The following is a 23,802-nucleotide window of genomic DNA, read 5'->3' as shown; positions in this document are numbered from 1 at the left end:
AAAATGCAAAACCTAATGGACCGGCAACGCTGACCTCTCGCCATCGAATCACCACCGGTTGCCTTTGACCGCACTTGGTTTACGGGTTGCCGTCGGTGATGCGTGGATCACCAATTGTGGTGTGCCAAAGGTTTTCAGGGCGGTGTGTTTAGTGTTGTGGAGAATTTTAGAGTCTCGATCGCATGAAACTTTATAACTTTCTAAATGACACGTTCGAATTGAAGTGCTCAAGGGCGTCCCAAACGGAGCCCAAATCGCTAGTCTACGTGAATTTCTATTGGCAGAAAGAGTGGTAGAGGAGTAGTTTCGCAGTCTTTCAATAAAGGCCATCTTTGGTGCAGCTCCGGGCAGGTCCGGCTCCCTCTGTGTGCGACACTGTTCACGTCATGTGCGGACACTGTTCATCAGAGTTGTTTTCTCTCTCTTCGTTTTCTCTCTCATAGAGCCGTTCCGAGGGAGAGGAGCTCGTTTTTTTTTCCTCCGGCTCCGGCTACAGTATCGCTACAATGTAGCAGCCAGAGCACGCAGGAGCCCGGCCAAATGGAGCCAAAATCTCTCTCAAAGTAAGTATAATAAGTACACCTCAGTCTCATAGCTAAGACAATTCAGCAAATCCTACGTGAAAGAGAGATCGTGAAAAAGAGAGAAAAGGAGAGAAAAGATGGAACAAGCACTAGATCCCGCGCCAATCGCATCACAGGTTCCCATGCAGTCCTTGGGGCCCGCCACTACTAGGTCCTCACATCCCGCCAACGTCTCCAACTAGGGATGGATGCAGATGTCCACATATTCGAAATATCCAATATCCGTATTCGTTTTAGTGTAAATATGGATATCCTATTTGTATCCGGTTTAAATATAAATGTTAAATGGATATATCCATATTCATTTTTTAGATTATTCTCTATCTGATTCTACATCCGTATCCATATTCTATATCCATATTCTATATTCTATATCCATATCCATATTTATTTTTAAATGGTTCTTATATAATCATATGAGCAATTAAAATGTACTATAGGGATTTTTTAAGAAAATATATCTTTGATATTAGACTGTTCTTGCAAATACATCTACGATGTATAACAAAAACATTTTTTTTAGAAAAAGAACATATGGATGTTTGCCCTCTTAGAGTTTAGTTGGACGGCTGGCCCAAGAATCCGTCTCTACAAAATGTTTATTGCAGTCATTGCATGAAAATTATGAAGCCCATTATCACTACGTAGAAAACGATTTTTAGCAATGGTTCGATTTTTTTATAGGGGCGGTGGTGATGGAGCCGCCCCTACAGTGGCGTGCTAGGGTGCACAGACACCAGCCGCCCCTACAAACGGAACAGCAGGGGCAGCTGGTGTTACAAGCCACCCCTACAAATGGGGTCTGATTTGTAGGGGCGGCTCAATCACCAGCCGCCCCTAGAAATGGTATTTGTAGGGGCGGCTGGTGATTGAGCCGCCCCTACAAATGGCCCCGTATTTATAGCACCGATTTGTAGGGACGGCTCAATCACCAGCTGCCCCTACAAATGCCCCCCCATATAAAACAGATGCAACTCCTTCTTCCTCCTCGGGTCACTCACTTTAACCCGTGAAAAAAAGGTGGGGAGGCCTTGGGCACCTCCCAAAAATTGCTCTACTAAGGGGGGAAGGTTTTGGTCTCAAATCCTTTGGTGGAGAGGTTGTAGATGGTAAGAAAATGCTATTCCAAATTTTTTTTGAAGTTTTAATGGTTGGTTAGTGAGTAATTAAAGTTTTATTTTTCTCTCTCTTCTATGGTGCTTGAGCTATTTATGAGCAAATTAGACCCAACTTTTAAATGTACTAGGGTAAATTAGGGAAGGGAACAAGATCATACCCTTATTTGGTCCATGTTTCTTGATTTTAGTGAACCATTAGTTAGTTTTATGGATGTTTCATGTGCATGTGATCAGATCTAGGGTTTGGTTTTTTTATTAATTTCATTTTTGTAAATTTATGTTTGATAAAATTGGACTAGGGTTTGTATGAAAGATATTGGGTAAAGTATAATTATTGCTAATTGTTTGTCTTTGAAATTGTTTATTGTAATCAATAAATATGTATTTTAATTATTTATGGATAAATGGGCCATTAATTAATTTTTCTCTACCATGGTGTGTTTGTATGCTTCATGTAATTATATTAGATTTATATTCATATATATCTGAGGTATATACAATTATTCTCAAATAATTATTACTTTGATTCATTTTTATATATATCTGAATAAATAGTCCTTTAATGTTTGTTTTGTTGTTGTTGTAAAAGATGGAGTATAGGAACTCTTGGATGTATGGTTCGTTAAGGTTCAAGGCAGGTTTCCATGAAGAGGTGGAAAAATTTATTGAAGCCGCAACGAAGCATGCAACGACATTAAAAGAGAATAAGGATACAATTATTTGCCCTTGTAAAGATTGCAAGAACCATATGGCATGGATAGATGTGACTATCATCAGATCACATTTGATTATGCGAGGATTTGTTGAGAACTACACAGTGTGGATTCATCATGGTGAAACGGTTATTGTTAACTACGAGGATGAGGAGGAATATGACGACGAAACCATAGAATCCCTGTCCCAATATTCAGCAGAGCTTGATGCACGAATGGATTTTGAGTTTGGCAATGAACAAGGTGGTGATGCTGGTGGTTGGGATGGTAACGACGAATGTGGTGCCAATAATGATGGTGGAGCACGTGTCGGAGTTGAAGATGATTTAGATGACATAATTCGAACCCTTGGACTAGAAATTTTACTAAATAGCCCGAAAGGTCTAGAAAATTTAGAAAGAGTGACAAAAGCATCGAAGGAGACTGTGTATAGTGTTGAAAAGGGCTGTCCGACACATTGGACATTACTACGTTTTGTGCTTGAGCTGCTCATCCTGAAGGCTAAGTACGACTGGTCAGACTGTAGTTTCAATGATCTATTGCATCTCTTGTCATGGGTGCTGCCACAACCAAACTCAGTTCCCGCCAACACGTACCAAGCGAAGAAGGTCATAAGTCCATTGACAATGGGGGTTGAAAAAATACATGCATGCCCCAACCACTGTATACTTTTTCGTGGCGAAACGTTCAAGTCATTGGATAAATATCCCCGGTGTGGGGCTAGCCGGTACAAGAACAATGACCTTTACGGTGGGGACAAACCATCCACGGGGAAAAAGAGGAATAAGAAGGGTACAAAAAAGGTGGTACAAGAATCTCAGCCCCCAGAGGACACTCCATTAGGCAACGATGCAAAGCAGAGAAGAATTTCTGCCCTGGTAATGTGGTACCTGCCAGTGACCGACCGCTTGAGATGTATGTTCCTAAACCCTAAAGAAGCCGCACTCATGACATGGTGGGATGATGAGCGCAAGGTGGATGATGATAAGATTGCACACCCGGCTGATTGTAGTCAGTGGCAAAGGTTTGATGAGAAGCACAAAGAATTCAGTGATGACCTAAGGAATGTACGGTTTGGCCTAAGCACCGATGGAATGAATCCCTTCAATGAGAGGATGAGCAACCACAGCACATGGCCAGTGATCTTGACCATGTATAACATTCCAACATGGTTGTGTCAGAAGAGAATGTACCTTCTCCTCACTATTCTTATTTCTGGCCCTAAACAACCAGGCATTGATATAGATGTGTTTCTCGAGCCCTTGATGCAAGAAATGGAGAGGCTATGGAGGCATGGGGAGCAAATGTACGATGCGTTCCAAAAGGAGGACTTCATATGTAGAGCAATAATATTTGTTACTACCAATAATTACCCCGCGCTGTTTGTTTTGTCTGGACAGATCAAAGGGAAGACGGGATGCTTGGTTTGCTTGGATGGTACTACATGGGTGTACCTGGATGCATCCAAGAAGATAGTTTACCTAAGGAACCGACGCTTCTTAAAGACAAGTCACAAGTACCGTAGCAAATTGTTCTTTAGATTTTATAACAACGCTCCAGAGATTGAACCCCCTCCGGAGAGACGTCATAACAGAGAACATGTGTACAGAATGGTGAAAAACATACGCGTCATCTATGGAAAGAAGAATCCAGATGGGACGAATAGAGATAGAAGCACACCTCCTGTCGAAGGTGTACCTTTCAAGAAACAATCGATCTTCTTTCAGTATCTGCCTTATTGGCCAGACTTGGAGGTCCCCCATGCCATTGATGCTATGCACGTGCAGAAGAATGTCTTTGAGAGTCTCATTGCTACCTTGATTGACACTGGCAAGTCAAAGGATGGTCTGAAAGCACGGAAAGACATGGTGCAGCTAAACGTGATGCCACAGCTTCACCCGGTACCTAAGGCTAATGGAAAATACACTCTGCCCGCGGTGTGTTTCAACCTAACACCAGATGAGAAGAGAGCTATATGCACTTTCCTGAGGGGGATCAAAGTCCCAACTGGGTTTTCAGCAAATGTGAAGAAGCTAGTGTCGTTGAAGGACTTGTCAATAACACACTGCAAGGCTCACGATTGCCATGTGATGCTGACAGTGTTTCTACCTATTGCAATCAGGGCTATAAAGCCAGAGTTCTTGAAAATGGTCATCACCCGCATATGCTACTTCTTTTCAAAGATCTCACAGAAGACGATTGGCAAGGAAGAGATGAGTGACCTACATGAATTTATGGTGGAGACACAAAACCAACTGGAGACGTGTTTACCTCCTGCTTTTTTTTGATATAATGCCACATCTCATGATTCACATGGTTCATCAGATACAGGCACTTGGCCCTTGCTACTTGCATGAAATGTGGTCATATGAGCGGTTCATGTCGATTTTAAGTCGATACGTGCATAATCGAGCATACCCAGAGGGCTCCATGATAGAGGGTTACAGTACTAAAGAAGTCGTTGAGTGCTGTCAAGAGTACCTAAAAGTACATAAAGGGATTGGTAAACCCAATTCTCGTCACAAGGGTAGGCTGGCTGGGAAGGGCACTAGTGGTAGAAAAGTATTCATCGACCATGATTACAAAGAGGTGAGTCAGGTGCATTACAGTGTCTTGCAGAATACACAACTGATGCAACCATACATTGATGAATACTTGGCTATCATTATGGCAGAGAGAAATGGCCGTTTGGATGATTGGGTCATGAAACAGCACAAGCAACGACTAACTACATGGTTGAAGGACCAAAACATACCGCCTGAAGAAACCATAGACTCTATTACCATCAGTAGGTTGGCAGAGGGGCCATCGAGACAAGTGACATCTTGGAATGCTTATGACATCAATGGGTACACGTACTATACCCACGCAAAGGATAGTAAATATGTGAACCAAAACAGCGGCGTTCGAATAGAGGCCCTCGATGGATTAGGGCGAAAGATCTAATACTTTGGCATCATTGAAGAGATATGGAAACTTGACTATGGAAGGGATATAACGGTGGCCCTGTTTTGATGCCGCTAGATCAAACAACACCAACTGAATGAGATCGGATTGAGAGTCCTGGACCTCGAGAATCTAGGCTACCAAGATGACCCTTGGGTGCTCACTTCACGTGTCGTATAAGTTTTCTATATGTCTGACCCACAAAGTAACCTCCCCCCGAAGAAGAAGACAAAGCACGTGGTTGCCTCCGGGAAACAACACATTATTGGAGTTGATGGCGTGGATGATGTTGAAGCTTACAATAAGTATGATGAGATGCCGCTATTCACAGACTTTCCTAAGAAGATCAGTGTTGTGGAAAAGAACCTCCCCAAAGACATAATGTCATGGGAACGAAAAGGTGTCAAAGGAAAAGTCATTACAGCGGGCTAGCTAGTTGTTGAACGTGGAGTGTTTGTGTAAGTGTGTGTTTGTAAGACTTCATTTATACATGCGTGTGAGACTATATATTTATGTACGTGTGTAAGATTACATATTTTTGTATGTGTATGAGACTACATTTTATGCATGTGTGTGAGACTACCCTTTGCAACATACAGATGACTCTATTTGAACACCCACTTTATTACTACAAAATTTCATATTACTTTGTGTTTTTGTGATATAAAAAATAGAAAATATTTCTGGATATATAGAATAATATAAAATAGAAAATATTTGTAGGGGCGGCTGGATCAGGAAATGTGATGAATACCAAAGTTATATAACTCATCAAGATCTAAAACTTTTATTTTGGTTATTTCTTCATCTGACAAAATGATATTAAATATTGTTCACAAATCAACATGTCTCTCATAGTTATGAAACTATGAGTGATATGTGGATTTGTGAACAATGTTTACTAATATTTTATCACATGAAGAAATGATCAAAATAAAAATTGTAGATAGTGATGAGTTTAACAACTTTTATGTTCATGACTTTTGTAGTTGAAATCATTTATGGTTTCAAAATCTAATTTGAAGTTGATATTTATTGAAATTCAAAATTTGAACTGTCCAAATTTAGTCAAATAAAAAGATGACCAAAATAAAAGTTGTACATCTTGATGAGTTCTACAACTTTGATGTTTACAAAATTTTCATTTAAGGTCATTTAGTGGAGATGGAACTATTTTAGTTGTTTTAAATTTAAAATTTTAAAATTTTAAAATATTCTTTTTGTAAAGAACAAAATATATAATTATATCTGTATATATATCATGAAATTATTTATATATAGAATAATTAAAAAAGTATTATATAAATTTTCATTGTGTTCTTTATATATAAATTACAAAATTATTAATTAAAATAAATTGAAAAATATTTGTAGGGACGGCTTACTCAGGAACCGCCCCTGCAAATCGATTTGTAGGGGCGGTCGGTGTTTTAAGCCGCCCCTGCAAATCGCACCGAGCATATATGCCGCCGCGCGCCCGGGCCTGGCGTTTGGCTAAGTCCTGGGCGCGACTCTTTTCACCGACGCCGGCAGGCTGCCAAATCTTCTCGCCGCCGCCGCCTCCCTGACCTTTCCGCCGCGGACGCGCTCCGCGAAGCCGCCGCCCCGACGCTGGCGCCCGATCTCCTCACCCTCGGGCCGGAGCTCAACATCCCTAGGCTACGACAGTGCCGCCCCATCTCCATGGCGGCTAGGGTTTGAGAGGCCAAGGCCGGCCGGCCCACCGCCGCCCCATCTCCGACCTCGACCTCCGATGCTGCGACCTCCGTCCCTTGGCTCTGTCCTTGAGGTCTCTCGGCCCGCTACCGCGCCGTTCCAGCTTCACCGCACGGGGTTCTTCCTCTAACCTAGAGAGCCACCGCCGCCCGTCTCCGTCCTCGACCTCCCTCGCTAAGGCCTCCGTCTCCTCCAGGTACGCCAATCCCCTTCTCCATTCCTGCTTCTTCTCTAGGTATGTGCTATAGGGCACTGAAAATTATATGCTAATATTCATCAATAGAAACCAATGTGGTACTTAGTGACATTCCCTGATAGCCAATTTATGCATTACTTGTTCTAAACTGATGGTACTTAGATAGTGATGGTACTTTCCGCATAGTGATGGTACTTGTTTTCAGATGATGGATTGATGGATTAGTTATGTCGATCATGTAAGGTACTGAAGAGGGCTTTGCCATTGTTAGTAGGCAATGGTGCTGATGTATTGCACTTGTTAATTTGGGGATGATGATATAGTCATAGTGTCATACAGAGAAATTATACTTGTTGGACACATAGAATTTGTTGAAATTATTTGTAGCAGCTATTGCTCATGGAACCACTACAGAACTTGCCAATACAGAATTTGGAAACATTGATTGCATCTTTTACTAGTATGACTGAAATTCACACCTTTATTATTTGTAGCATCTATTGCTGATGGAATTATAATTAGTTTTGATGGAGTGATTGTTTCAGTTACACTTAGTTTTGAACTGCGGCACTACCTAGTGGGAACTGGATTGCTGTTTTGGTAATAGTCTATTCATGCATTATATAGTGTGAAGTGAAACTACATTGGTACTAGTCTATTCATGCATTACCTAGTGTTGTTTTCTGAACTGCATTACAGGGCACTAGTAAATCTATTCATGCATTGGTACTGAAAGTAACTATGCTAAGTGTCTGTAGTGTTGTGTCAGTACTATTAAATTTCTAAAAATAGGATAGTGGTCATTTCAGCTAAGTGTCGGTGCTTATTTCAGTTAAGTTTTGGTGCTCATTTTAGTTAATTTTCAGTGCTCATTTCAGTTCAGTTTTAGTGCTCATTTCAGTTTCAATTTCAGTGCTATTTTCTGAATGTGAACTACCTGATGCTGTGATCTACCTGATGTGTTGGTTGTATTGTGCTCTAGAATTTCAAATTCCAAATAATGGTCTATTGTTGTGATGACTTGTAGCTAGTTTCTTGACTCGCCTCGAGTAACTGGTAAGCTACAGTTGGTTACATATTGCCACCTAATTGAGACATATTGAAAACCTGAACCTAGACAAACTGTTAGCTTGTGCATGTGGCTCTTGGATGGTACTATCAGATTAAATTGACTTCATTATTTTTTGTTGGTTAAAAGAATGAGACATGGAAGTAAAATCAATTACCAATCACATATATTTCCATGATTTTAGACCGCACCTAGAATGATTAATTAATAGCACTAAATTGAAGAGGAAATGTCATTAGCAGATGCCAATGTCAGTTCCACACTGCTATCACAAGTTTTTACAGATGTATTGATCAAAGCCTTGCTAACCTATTTGCATAATTTTTGGTAATTTGCATAATTACTTGGCTTATCGGCTTACCAATAGTACTTGCCTATCGGCTTACCGATAGTACTTGCCTTTCGGCTTACTGCATGGCAGCAACAGCTGCTCTATCGTCTCCACTCTGTTTCTTATCCTCTCCTCTATGTTTGGCAGCAGCAGCTGCTCTATTTGTTTTGTCAAGCTCATGTTGCTCTATTTGTTTTGGCAAGCAGCTGCTGCTTTTTTTGGCCTCCTCTCCTCTCCTCTCCTCTTCTCTCCTCTCCTCTCCTTTTTGCCTATGATGAAATTGTCATCTCCATATAATATCTAAAATGAGCTGATGATCAAATTCTTGTGAGGAACTAGGCATCATCTACCTTACCTTCATGCACTTATTTGTTACGATGCCTTGATGCTCCAAGATCATGATCAAATGATTATTGACATATTTCTAAGGCCACTTACTCATACTCCTCCTACTTCTACTACTACTACTAGTACTACTACTTCTACTACTACTACTACTACTTCTACTACTACTGCTGCTCCTACTACTACTTCTACTACTGTCCTACTACTACTAATTTATGCCTTTTGCTTATAGCAGTAAGTGATTTACTATGTTTTTACATTGTCCTGTCTTTTGCCATCAGCTGCTGCGCTATGTTTGCTAAGCAGCTGTTGGTTTTTTTTGCCAAATCTCCCCTCTCCTCTCCTCTCCTCTTTGTTTTGCCGATGATGAAATTGTCCAAGTCCATACATTATATGGAATATGAGCTGATGATCAAGAACTTGTGAGGAACTTGGCATCATTAGCAGCCGCCCCTACATTACCCTCTCCTCTCTTCTCTGTTATGATGCCTTGATGCTCCAAGTTCAATATCAGATGATGATTGACATTCTTCTGAGGCCTCTACCACTGCTACTTCTCGTTTTTTATATTGTTGTTTTATAGGACTACTTTGGTTTATAGACCTTTTTAATTTCTTATACCTTCTCGCGTACCTAAAGCACACTTTCTTGCATCTTTTAGAACAAAGCGCGAAATAATGTTGCAGACAACAGACAATGCAGCTCGATGCCCCGAGCATGATGAGCAGCCAACCCTTGAGGAGCAAGCACTAGAGGACCAGCTTACTCAGGAACAGCTCGATAATGAGGTAGAAAAGGATCTAGAAGTGATGCTTACTTAGGAAGAGTGTGATGAGGAGGAAGGCCCTGAAGGAGAGGCTGCTGAAGGCGAAGAAGAAGAGGATGATGAGTCAGAAGAGGGATATGAAAGTCCCGAGGATCCTTTCCCACCTGAAGCAAGAAGGAGGCCAACGGAGGAAGATTTGGACAAGGATTTTGACCCGAACGAGGAGGTAGGGAAGAAGCCTTAGCATGTAAATTTTGCTAAAGCTTTGGCTATGTTATCTCTGCTAACACTTTGACCTGTCCTATATACAGGTCCCTCCTAAAACTCAGAAAAGATGACGTCAACATCCGCGACATCTCGCTGGACAAGACGGAGTAGAGGAAAGGAGAGCAGAGGCAACAACCACAGAGACGAATCACGATGCCTCTGCTCCACAAACTCAAGACACAACCATGACTACCAAGCCTAAGAGGAAATGAGGGGATAGAAAAGGAAATCTATATCCAGATAAGGCTTGCTATGTGATAATGGAGGTTGGGCCAGCAGGGGAGATCCTTGAGCCGAAGGAATTAAGAAGACGATTCCGTAATGTGATCGGGGCCCTAGTAAGAGATAAATTAAACCCAGCAATCCCTAACTGGAAAGAGGTACCAGAGAACATAAATAATGCACTATGGGATAGGCATTTGAAGGTCAATTTTAGATTTCCAGAGGGTAAGCACGAATTGGTAAAAAAATGCTATCAGGATGATGGGAGAGTCATTTCAACGTTGGAGGTCGGAGCTCAACACAAAGTATATCCAAAAGGGGTTAACTCCCTTCAATGAGTTCGGCAAAATAACTCCTAGTCAATGGGAGGAGTTCATGGCTCAGAAGACTTCAGCGGAGGCATTGGAGCTCAGTGCCCGTAACACTGAGCTGGCGAAGAGGAACAAACACCACCATCATCTAGGCCCCGGTGGCTACTATGCCAAGGAAGAGCAATTTAGGAAGATGGATGAAGAGGCCGCAGCTGCTGGGAATATCGATGTGATGAACTTAAAGGTATGCTCAAGGAACTGGATATATGCGAGGAGTACAGAACCATCCAACATTAATCTTAAGTTTGATAAGCCGGAGACCCAAGAGGCGGTGTCAAGGATACTGAAATATGCTGAAGACAAAGAGACGTGCTCATTCAATCCTTCTAGAGAGAGGGATGAGCTTAGCCTTGGCTTGGGAAACAAGGACCACACAGGCCACACCAGGGGGCTAGGGAAAAGGATGACCTAGAAGCAAGGATTCGAAGAGGACAGGCACATGTACAAGAAACATGGCCGAGACCGGGAGACTAGTCTTGAGCTCCAAGTGAAGGCTCTAGTTGCGAAGGCGCTGGAGGAGCAAGGAATGTCTATGGAGCCACGTATATTAGTGACGTCGCCGGGAGAACTGGCATTAGTTGGTAGCCCTCCGAAAGTTCCTAGCAGCCAAGGTTCCTGCTGCAGCCACAACTCCAGTTGATCTCATATGGGAACCTACTAGTTGCACCTTGGTATTTCTCAGTGGCCGGCAGAACACTGTAATGGAGGTGGCAACGGGTGTGGCACATCCTCCCAGTGGCTTACACCACAATAATAAGATACCGTCGGAATACACTAGGGTCGAGGTGCATACAGTGAAGCCCGAGTTCATGCAGTGGAGGATAGACTACGCAACTCCTGAGGGGTTGGTGTTACTCAGAGACGTTATGGGACAGTTCATCCTCTGGCACAAACGGGACATTATATTGACTGCTTCTTCGCCGCCTCCCCCTCTCTCAAATTTCGAGCGAGTTGTTGAGGCCGGGGAGATATTTTCACTGTCTCGTGACCCCCACATTCCTGAGATGCCACATTCTTCCCCGCCTCCTATCGAGCATGTGCCTGATGAGATGCCACAACCTTCTCTAGCTCGTACTGAGCAAGTGCATCATGAGATGCCACAGTCTTCTCAACAAGCACAACCGATACATGAACAACGAGTGCCTCCTGAAGAAGGTGATGCACAAGAAGATGAGGACGTGCCTGAATGGGAACTCCGAAAAAAAGATTCCAATCAACATAAGGCCAGTTTATGTTCCGATCAAAGATGTCTCATCGGTGTCCAAGTGGTATTCCCATTATCAGTTCAAGCCTGAAAACCAAGTTAAAAAAGTCCCATCACGGGGTTCTGAGGAGGCCGTCAGTAGCAAACTCCACCAAATTGCAAAGCAGTATCCGATTGTTGATGCCATCGAATGGTCAAAGGATTGCCCGAAAAAATATGAAAGAGTCAAGCCCTTCCTACCAAACCAGGACATCTAGCGCCTACCACTTGGAATGAGAAGGTTCCATGATTGGTACTTGCGTGTTCTCCCAACGAGCATAGATATCATACAAGCATGCTTTCCCACCAGCATATTTGGAAGCCCAGCCGGGAAAATTGTCTTTGACTTCAATGACATGCACACATGCTTTCACCTGGGAGAAATGGAGATGAATCTAATTCGCACGTGGTGCCTGTAAGTCCTTGTCCTCCTGATATGATATGAATGTAATCTTTGAATTTTGTTGCAACTAACCCACGCCGTGATTTATAGAATGCAAGTGCACATTGTCAAACAAATGCCAAGTGTGAAAGCCGGGTATGTAGACCTCAAGCTATAGGCCAAACAAATTTTAATTACCCTAAACGGTGGACACTGGATGCCAAAGAGCTAGCAGCTGCAAATACTCTTCGGGAGAAAGAGCGCATCCGTAGTGCGAAGCTAAGGGAAGAGTCCCTTAAGGTTGCGGCATACATTGCCTTGGCTTTTAAAAATCTCCAACACCACTCTACTATATGGCTACCATACAACTTCGAGTAAGCTCAACTCTATACTTAAAGCTTTGTTCGATATATTTCATTCGATGCAAAAGGGCTTATCTAGTTCTATGATTAAATCCATGCAGCAACCACTGGATTTGTATAGCCGTCGATGTCGGGAGGAGCATGGCATGGGTCTTTGATTCATTAGATAAGGACACGGTGACATACAAAGACTTCATATCGATTCTCAAGACGTATACATATCGATAATCCTCATTAGCTTATATGTTTGTATACATACTTGTAACGTTCACTTTTGGATACTAACAAGTTGTATTTGCTAAAATAATTTGAACAAGGCATTTAGGTTCTATGTCACTAATCATCATGGAAGGCATGATCTAGCAAGGAAGGAAAAGCTGGCTATAAAAACACTATGTGCGGTAAGTGTAACTTAGTTCTTCAGTACTCCGTTACATGGCTGTCAAAAGCATTACTAAACATTTTCATATGCAAAACATACAGTGCCCCAAGCAGAAGCCTGGGAGTGTACATTGTGGATACTATATATGTTCTATGATGGGTAACACCGGTGCCTATAGGAGACACCCCTTAAGGGTAAGTTTGAACCTCTTCACCCGTAGTATAAAAACTTCGTAAATGGTATGAAATACTAAACCGAAACTTATTTTCTTGTAGTGGGGAGAAGAGAAAGGAATGAAAAGAGATCCATACAAGGATGACCAACTCTTAGAGCTCGTCGGCGACCTTTGCAACTTCATATTGGACCAGATTGTACACGTCAAAGGCGCCTACCATGACCGAGAGTCTGAGTTAGGTACAAATCCTCAGTACCAACACCTTCGTGAGACAGAAAGGCTAGCTCTAGGACGTTGATAACAATGTATATGGAATTTATATATTTAATGATGGATTGTATATATTCATGTGAATTGGACTTGTAATTGTAGTTTATAGAATACTCTTATGTTTGTAGTCGCGGTCGCGGGGTGTTCGGCAACACGAACGTTGGTCACGGGGCGTTCGGCAACGCGAACGCGGTTCGGAACGTTGGTTGTGGGACGTTTGGCAAAGCGATTTTGAATTGAAAATTTGATTTTTTTGGAGGAAAAACGTACTGTAGGGACGGTTCTAGATTGAACCGCCCCTACAAATGCCCGTTGGTAGGGGCGGCTGGTACTACAGCCGCCCCTACAAATCGATTTGTAGGGGCGGCTGGTGTTTTTCCAGCCGCCCATACAAATTGATTTGTAGGGGCGACTGGTAATAAGAGCCGCCCCTACAAATAGATTTGTAGGGGCGGTTGGAAACACCAGCCACCCCTACAAATCGATTTGTAGGGGCGGCCTGGAAACCACCCCTACAAATGCATGATTTGTAGAGACCCTTGCGTAGGGGCGGCTGGGTAAACCGCCCCTACAAATGGTCTACAACCGCCCCTAGAAATGCTTTTTGACGTAGTGTATTTGTGACATCATGTCGGTATATATTGACCTTTTTGTGGCCGTTTGAAAAAGTTATTGTAAAACAAGCCAGATTCCATAAGCACCCCAGTACAAAAATCATAATTTGGTGCGAAGTCGATTTTGTTGTGCCTCACTATTGTAATTTTGAATATAGTTCATGGTTCGAATACACTATACCTAAGGTAACGTAGCACCTGGACATATATTATAAATTAACAAGAGCAAAAAAAAAAAAAAAAAAGAAGAGAGCATGGGCATTGAAGGTTATTCGCGGAAACTTCAGTGACAAACTAGAATCTAAACACATAGATATATACTGTTGTATGATCAAATTGAATTTTCTTGGCGAACACATGCACCATAGCAACCGATTAAAGTAATGCTAGCAAACTAATAACAGCCGCCATAATAAGGAACCGTACCGAACCAACAAACCACTGAAAGGATGCAAACTCGAATCCATTATGGATCGGGAATTGAATCGGATGCTGTGTTGTGTTGTGTCCTGTGGCTCCCTTCAGTGCGCAAACACGAGCTGAGCACCCTACTGGCCCTTGGCATTGCTGACTCGTAAGCAAAATTGAACCAAGAGTCTTGGTCTATTGGGTTTGGCGCTTTGGCTGCTTCCGCGGGATCGGATCTCCAGCTGGAGTACACATTTGTTTTGAGAACATCTCATCGACGACCCAATAGAGGCGACTTGACGCCGCCGAAGCAACTGAGCTCCCGAGTCCCTGCCATATGCCCATATCGTTGTCCACTTTGTCTCCGCCGACCACGATAAGGCAAGAGCTGTCGGCCTCGCTCTCTCTGCGATTCCTAGAGTTACCGAGGCTAGACCGTAAGATTATGAACCATCGCTGAAGGGTCTCGGCTATGTCTTCTCTGCCTCAGCAAGGTTATGCATGGTTTGGTTCTAGAGGAAGGTTGATGCGCAAACACCCACAATTAGAATATGCAGCTTCTTCTAGTTATGTTGAGTTCTCTTAGTATTTAACATAGTATTTAGTATGAGCTTTTTCCCTACCAAATGCCTCTTAGAGAGGATTCCTTTATGCTAGGACTGGTGTAGTGTTTTTATTACTACTTAAAACAAAACACTAGGAGAACTTCACCATTTTGGTAGTGACGTACGTCCTAGTTCGAGCACTCAACTGTGTGCACTTAATGGCGAAGAGAATGGGATCCACCTGACACAGCCACCGTACTTGTAAGCCAAAGAACGTCACGCCCGAGAGGTACCGGCCAGTCAAGGTGCGGTGCCTAATGGACAGCCCTGCATACTTTCCTGTTACCTCATCGCTCTAGAAACACAGGACAACAAGGAAACGATGAGTTCGGTGGATTTTGGAGAAAAACAGGGTCAAGTGAAGTACTGTAGTAGATTATTGAGTGTTTACTGTGTGTTGTCAATTGGCAAGCACGCCCTTCACTATTCATATGACTCATGAGGATGCCTTTCTCCGGTCGTAGGATTTGTTGGACTTCTATAGTCTTGGTCCAAAACGAGATTGGTGAAATCCTCCAAGGTCGTTCCACACAAAAGGGACGAGGAAAAACTTGTCTAAACATGCCATAGTCCATGAAGGGTAGTCTAAACATGCCATAGTCCATGAAGGGTACAAAAGAAACCAAATAGGACACGAAAAAGGGAAAACACTAATTTCTTGTACCACCAATGCACTGGTCTAAAATATTTGGCACCAGATCATTCCTCCGCAAGGACTCACCTACAGACCATATATATCCTAAATAATTTATTACCATGTATAGCTAACATTCAATTAACACAAGAGCATGATGTGTTTCATTAAAATCTATACCCAAATGGTCAATTCTTGGTGAAATCACATTATCAAGCCATGATCCAATCTTATGTATCCAACTTAAATTAATGTTTGTGGAAATTGAAAGCCCCACTAAAAGTTAAGGTTTTTTTTGTGGTAGTTATGTAGGGGAGTTGTTTTGACCATACACAGTTCAGTTAAGCGCAACTATCAAGGAAGCAAAACATGCTCCTTTTGTCACAAAGATGAGACAATTATGCACTTGTTTTTTGAATGCCGAGTTGTAGGAGCAGTTTGGAACACAACTCATTTGGCTTTTGGACTAACACAACCTGGTTGCATATCACATATGTTTGGTAGTTGTTTGACAGGGTTAGCCAAAGATGTGAAACCATAGTGTTGCTAGGTGCCCCGGCTACTTGTTGGTCCGCTTGGTTAAACATAAATGATATGGTTTTTGGAAAGAAAAAACTACTTCTCCTTTGCAGGTTATCTTTGAAGTTTTCCATGGGCTTTGTACTTATTAGCTCGGTCCATCCTTTAGAAGCTGGATTCATAGGTTTTGGTTGTGGAGGCCTCACGACAATTGGTATAGGCGGCCACATGCTTTTTTTGAGGCACATGGATGCTGGAATAGTCCACGGATTGATAGCCAGTAGAGTGTGTGGTGCCTATTTTATTTATTTTATTGGTTGTATACTTCTTGTTAAGTATAGGATGGAAGTACTTAGGGATGAAAACGGATCGGATACGGACGGATATCATCGATATTACATTTGTTTTCATATTTTTGTCCGGATTCGAATTCGAATACGAATAGTGTCAACTATGTCGGATAGGATACGATTGGATATCGACATCATAAATATGCGATTTGAGTATTCGGATACGGATACGGTATCGGATGTTGGATATCCGGACTCGGATACGGACATATCTCAACCCCTCTAACCGGATTCGGTTTCAAATACGGTCGAAAAATATCCGTACCATTTTCATCCCTAGAAGTACTGACTATGCAACAATATTTTTAGTAAGTCTTCCATTTTTAAAAAATATTTAAATTAACAATTTAACATCTACCTCGCACCGTCTTCCATTACAACGGATACCAGTCATGTCTAATAACCTGCTATAAAGCAATATACCACCGATGTGATCATCAACATTATTTTCAAACATTTCTATCTTTGACTATCATTATTTTTTTTGAAAATATATAGGTTAACAATATAAATTATGTTTCTAGATTCACTACAAGAAATACTTTCATAATATACAATTCACATGTTGTGAAATTATATGAAAATTTTGAAGTTGATGGTCAAATCTTGAAATGTTTGACCTAGGACAAGCCTAATACGACAATGTAAAAAAACATAGGGAGTACAACCATTTAAAAAAAATATTTATACTATATATTAGGTGGTATCATAAAAAGAGATCAAATGCGAGGATACTATGAAATTTCATGAACAATCGATGTACTAGCTATGAAATTTGGAATATATGGTAAGATTCGTTTTGACTTGGTAGGATCATTGTATCCTAACCTTGTTTACATGCCGCCTGATTTTCAACAACGAATATAATTTTGTTTCATGAGCCATGTGAAAGCCATAATAAATGTTACTTGCCTGCTTTCTTAAATGAATAGAATGACTGAGATAATCAGATTCTATCACAATTGAACCAATACATGTGTGCCGAACTCTAGAAAGAACAAACGTTTTGCACCTATATATGTATACCAAGAGAAAATATTTGAGTAGTATACCAAATTAAATGTAACTATCTTTGTGGGTGCTATTAGAACGGCATCCTAACATCATCTGCCCTCTGACCGTTACCCAGGCGGCTGTGTAAAAACTCGATCCAAACCCATCTGGACCGGGCGCGCTCTGTCGATTCATGCTGAAAACTACAGCCTTGGCTTCCGATTCAGAGAAGTGTGAGGCTGTTCCAAGCAGGCAGTCGGACAGCCAACAAAACGTCACAGTGTAATTAACTGATCGAGTCATTTGTTAGAGAGAGTGAAAACTACAACAGCGGCTTGGTATAGATATAAGTCTATAAAAAGAGAGAACAAAGCTATATATACAAAAAGCTAAAACAAAGAGAGCAAGTCCCTAAGAAGAGATTTCTTTTGGGCAGGGGCGGACCTACCCTACCGGTGAGCTGGGGCGGCTGCCACAGCTGCTACCGGCCGACTAGCCTCACTAGACCCCATATTTTTTCCCTTCTAATCCATACTGGCGGTGAGCGCCAAAAGAGAAGAAGCGGCGGTGGTGGTGTCTTCGGGTCTTTAGGCGAGCTGGAGAAGACGTTCTTGGGCTTTAGATGTGTGGTGGGCTGGTGTCGTTAGGCTGTCTGATGGGTCAGAGAGATTAAGGAGAGAGAAAAAGGCAATTGGCTAGCAACCCATTATAGTATATCATGTTGCGCTACTCCTATCGCAGCATTGCGCACTCGCGCTGGGTTGGCAAGCCAGCGACGCTCGAATTAGAGCCCCAGACGGCTAGAGTGCCGGACCCCATGTGGCCGTGTGTTGGCGGGCGACCTCTCAAGACTCTGAATGGAAGGAGGGCGACCTCTCAAGATTCTGAATGGCTGGATTCGCAAGAACAAAACTAATATGGTCTGATAATTGTCATTTTTAATTAAAATTGCTGCTAATTTAGTCGTTACTCGTTAGTAGCATATAAGACTAGTTTTTGGATAGATTTGAAGAAGTATTTTACGAGTTTGAGCGGTCTAAGTGATAGTCACGTAACTGCCCAAACATTCATGTTCCAATCGTCACTTTCTCTAGCCTCGTCGAGGCCGAGGCTCTCAGGCAAGGCAGGGCGATCGATCAAGTTGCATTTCAAGTGCATGAGCAGACATCGCTCGTGAATGCAGTCGAAATCAGGAACAACACCAGTCCCGGAGTGGAAGGATTTCAGGTGGTAGATCCAGAGCTTCTAGATCGCAAGAGTCACACAAAACCATGCTGGAGAAGATCTACAAGCCGACTTTTGACAACTGCATGGAGCAGTGCAACCAAGAATTCCTCGCTCTCGATGCTCACATCGCCAACCTCGCCCTCTCCAACAACCAGATCCCATCCATCGGCCCTCCAGAAGAGGAGAGGAATCGAGGGATGCAGCACGTGATGTATGTGCGACCAACGGTAACTACTTTATGAGGCTTTTTTCTTCTTTATTTCTCTTTCTATATTTCAGTGTTTTTCTTTCTTTCTCCCCTTTTGCTTAATTCTAGCTCTATAGTTTGCCCTAGCTTCAACTTTTTTTTGGGTCCACCATTGCTTTTGGGACTTGTATCTAAGTATAGTAAGGCTAAGCTCCTCATGCAGGAGGGATCCCAATGCTAAAGAGAAAGAACATTGCCATCGAAGATGATACTATTGCGCATCCAAATGCACTAGGCCGCCACAATAACAAGCTCCATTACACATCAAATACAACTTGCTTAATTTATGCACTTACATGTCAAATACTAATCGACCCACACATCACACCAGTATGTTGATTGATATGAATTATGATGAATGTTAAATAATGTGTTGGAACTAACGGTTCAGAATAGGAGAGAGAGAGAGGGGAGAGAACTTGATGGTGGAGTGGGACGCAATAGGGTTTTGAACAAGTGGAAATGAGTGGAGGTGAGGTCCCTTGCCCTCATGCCCTTGGCCACTTACATAGGCAATGGCTACTTACAAGTGGCCCCTTGGTGGGGTTGGATTTCACGTGACACTACGCTAGCTGCTAGTTGGGCCTCTTCTAGGGGGAGATTTGGACCATATACCTCATGAGCTCCCACAACAGTAGCCCCTCAACTATCAGGTTATGGATGGTACAACATGACCTAATAGATACTCATACTAGACAAGGCACAAATTTAACTTGAACCCTGGTCGTGAGAATTTCCCTTTGCAACCTACGTGTGTGCGTCCCACTAAAACTCCATCCCAAAAACCCGGTAAGAAAAAGGGCATGGAACAAGAACATGCACATGGCTCTAGTCTATACAAGTGCTAACTCAGGAAGCCACTAACTCCAAGTGTCTCGATGTCAATCTCCATGGTATCTTCATATTTGGGCTTTGGCTTCCTCAACCGCTTCTATGACATGGACTGTTAGCTTTGCTCGACACGCAAATCTTTGCCTCTGGGACCTTCTCAACATATAGATCTTTCCTCTGGGACCTTCTCATTGAATGGATCTTCGTCTTCGGAAACCTTCTCGGCATGCAGATCTTCACTTTTGGGACCTTCTCGTCTAAGGCTTCACTTGGAGACACACCTTCACTCCACGAATGGGTGTAGTCATCGTAGTCGATGTACTTGAAGTAGTCGTAGCCGAATGTTGCCGTGAAGCCTCCAAATCTTCTCTCACCAGAGTTGAGCAAAAGACTTCACCCTCCAAATCATCTCTCATGAGCTTTGAGCAAAAGACTGCATTGCACTAAAATATTTGGCACCAGATCATTCACCGGTGAGGACCCACCCAGATTTTTTAATCATAGTCTCAATATATACACTACACCACAACATCAAGATTATCGATGGATGGTCTGACGCTAAAAGCGGCTACAGTGACAGACAATCTAACGCTAAAAAAGTATAGCGACAGACTTCTGCAGACGGTGTAAGTCCTATCGCTAAAAATCTTTAGCGACAGACAGTACTTTTAGCGACAGACAGTACTTTTAGCGATAGATAGTCCATTGCCCTAAATTTTTTTAGCGACAGATAGTCCATTACTACTTTTTGGCGATAGATGCTCTGTTACTAGGCATATACCGATAGATCATCCAACAGTTCATGTATTTATAGCGACAGATTGTTCTACAGGACAATATAAATATATATAAAAAATAAATACAATGAGAAAATATGTAGCACATATCATACCCAGATTCAAGCTTAAGGTCCATCACATAAAGATATAGAAACACATACATTACATGGAGATCAATACATATATAACATACAATCTTGTCTTTCATAGTACATCATCCAACAAGGTCAGCCACCAAAAGGTCACATGAATGCACACCCAGCAAGCAATACTAGTAGTTTGTGTTTGACATACTAAGGTTTGTGCACACAATCATTTCTAGGAACTCAAAAACCAAAAGCAATGGCTTGCCAACACTAGAGCCTCCACCAGGTTACGTGCCGAACCGTTTTCTAGAAACTCAAGCCAAAGACTGCCTAACACTTCCTGAAAAATATAACAATCATGTAATTAGGCAAGTGGAGAAAATATGTGAAGCTGTTGTGCAGTATGATTTGTAATCAGCAAGTGTAGACATCCATTTTCTAGAAACTCAAGACAAATTACAGGTTTTTTCTCCTACTGCAGTTAAATAGTCATCTAGTACAAATAACAGTCGTGAACTTCAGTTTACATATTTCAGAACAGTTCATAGTGGTTGGATACATGTGCAAGTAATAGTTATAGTTACAATTTTCATCTCTAAACAAATGCCTTCTTTCTCCATCATATTTAGTATAGCTATTACCTATAAACTATGACCTGACAGCATATAACATGTATAGGTATGACTTGGGTGAAGCTCAGTCTTGTTTCTAAGTTATATAGGATCATCTTTTGGGAGAACAGAATCCGAACTACTTGCTTAAAAAAATGACCACAGATAACTCTCCCATTTAGGTCAGCGGCCAGCCCCTCATGTGGATTTAACATAGATTTTCCCCCGGGTTACATCTCATGTGGTAAACTGTTTAGTTTGAAAAGTAAATTATTCTCTAAAAGTCAAAGACAAAAAATTGCATGGGAAAAGAAAATTCTTGTGCTCACTGCAATAATGAGGAAACTATAAAAAATAAATAAGTGATAGTAGCTCAATTGGTAGAGTCTTCACTTTGTGACTTTGTCAGACCTTGAGCAGTACTACTAGCTAGTACTTGCATATGTAATTGAGCTGTTATTTTCTGTTCACTTGCAGCGTCTATTCACTTTGTCAGCCTCTAATTTAGGGACATACCTACAGTGCCCTTGAGAGGTGTACTAGATGCTTTCTTGCATTCCTTCTTCTTGCATTCCTTTATCTATCACAGATAGGTTTAATTAGGACATTGGTCATGCATCACAGATCAAAACAAAATGAAAATTATGTCATGTCTAGTTTATTACTTTATTGTATGGCCATGCAATGCTCATCTTGAGAGCATTAGCCATAGTTTGCATCTCGCCATAAGTCTGAGGCAGCATAGCATCCCTTCTCATCACAACATTGACAACTACTTCACAATATTCATTCCCAAGAGGCTGGCCTCCTACCATGGTGTTTGGATTAGTTGAAATGACTGTTCCCCTAGCCACAGCTAACTCACATCTCAATATAGCAAATAATATCACATCCTTTCCAACCTGAAATAAATGATGTGCCCATAAGAATTTTAAAGCAAAGAACGTATATGAAACCACAAAAGAATGTAGGAAGACAGGAAGATTACAAGGTTATCATGAAAACGAGGGCCATCATTTGTTGTTATAGTTGTCTTGTTTATAGGTGAATGGGTTGCATCGTGTCTATGGGGAGCAAGCTCTCATTAGTTTTAGCCTGAAGTAAAGATACACTCATGAGAGCTGTAAAACATGGAACATTTAAAATCACAGAGAAACATTGCTGCAGCATTGCAAGATTACATGTGTATCATTTGTAAAGAGAGGGAGGATATCATTTGCTAGTGTAGTAGTCATGTTAATAACTGAACGGGCTACAACAGGCCTAGGGGGCAGCAAGCTCTCTTCTGTTTCAACCTAAAGTAAATGATGCATGCATGAGAACTATAAAGCATGGAACATATTTGAAATCGCAAAGACAAACATTGCAGCAGAAAGGCAAGATTACATGTGTATCATTTGCAAAGTAAGGGTGTATATCACTTATTGGTGCAGTAGTCATGTTCATAGCTGATCGGGCTACAGCAGGCCTAGAGGGGGGGCAAGGTCTCTTCCATTTCAACCTGAAATAAATGATGCACTCATGAGAATTGTAATGCAGGGAACATTTTCAAAATCACAAACAAATACTTTGCAAGGGCACAGGAAGATTACATGTGTATCATTTGCAAAGCAAGGGCGAACATTTGTTGCTGTTGTAATGTTCATAGCTAATCGGGCTACAACATGCCTACAGGTGAGCAAGTTCTCATCCTCCTCACCATAGTCATCATAGTCTTCATCCTCTACATAATTATCATAGTCTTCACGCCGAAGAGCATTATGTGCCTCATCGATAGGTCTTTTAGGTGTCGGACTCTACACAAGAATCGGAACAATAATATTCATTGGCTACTACTAGAGAAATGTATGTGCACATTACGACATGTAAAGAGATAATTTAGTTCAAGTTCTTTACCGCCTACTGTTGTGAATTAGAGCCATGTTGTGACAGGACTTCAACATTTGCCCTTCCTTGTGCCATCCTTTCCTCTTCCAATTCTGCAATGCATTGCTCAAGAGTTTTGTTCTTACTTTCAGCTTTCTGTCAAGCAAAAATTTCCATTTGCATCCTTGTTGACATGAGTGCTCTGAGCCCTGGGGTACCAATCTCTTGGGGAGTTGGTCCTAGACCCAAAACACGAACACGTCCTCTTGGCTCCTTTGCTCCACAAACAACAGCATACGCATCGCCTTCTTGAATTGTTCTATCCTTCAACTCTGGTTGAGCTTCAATAATGGCTTTAATCTCATCCTACAAAATATGAATAAGTAAAGTGTATACAACAGATCCATGTTTCTTTTTTTTGGGGAAAACTTACAATTGTTCCTGCTGCCTCCCTTAAAGGTACTCCATTTTTTCTTGTATGTGTATTAATGTACACTTCATCTCTTTGAGGGGGCGTCCAAGTGCTTTACCCTAAAAGTTTATAACTATGTACCAATGAAAATGCCCCAAAATA

At 41.8% G+C, this 23,802-nt stretch overlaps 1 pseudogene; it reads right to left on the bottom strand.

Moving 5' to 3' along the window:
• Positions 1–21,065: 21,065 nt before the first annotated feature.
• On the bottom strand, positions 21,066–23,405 carry LOC136523873 (uncharacterized; annotated as a pseudogene).
• Positions 23,406–23,802: the final 397 nt, after the last annotated feature.

The sequence above is a fragment of the Miscanthus floridulus genome, chromosome 18 (genome assembly GCF_019320115.1).
Source record: "Miscanthus floridulus cultivar M001 chromosome 18, ASM1932011v1, whole genome shotgun sequence".
In the NCBI taxonomy this organism is placed as follows: Eukaryota; Viridiplantae; Streptophyta; class Magnoliopsida; order Poales; family Poaceae; genus Miscanthus; species Miscanthus floridulus.
Note: the sequence above shows the minus strand (reverse complement) of the source record. Positions and strands in the feature narration are given on the sequence as shown.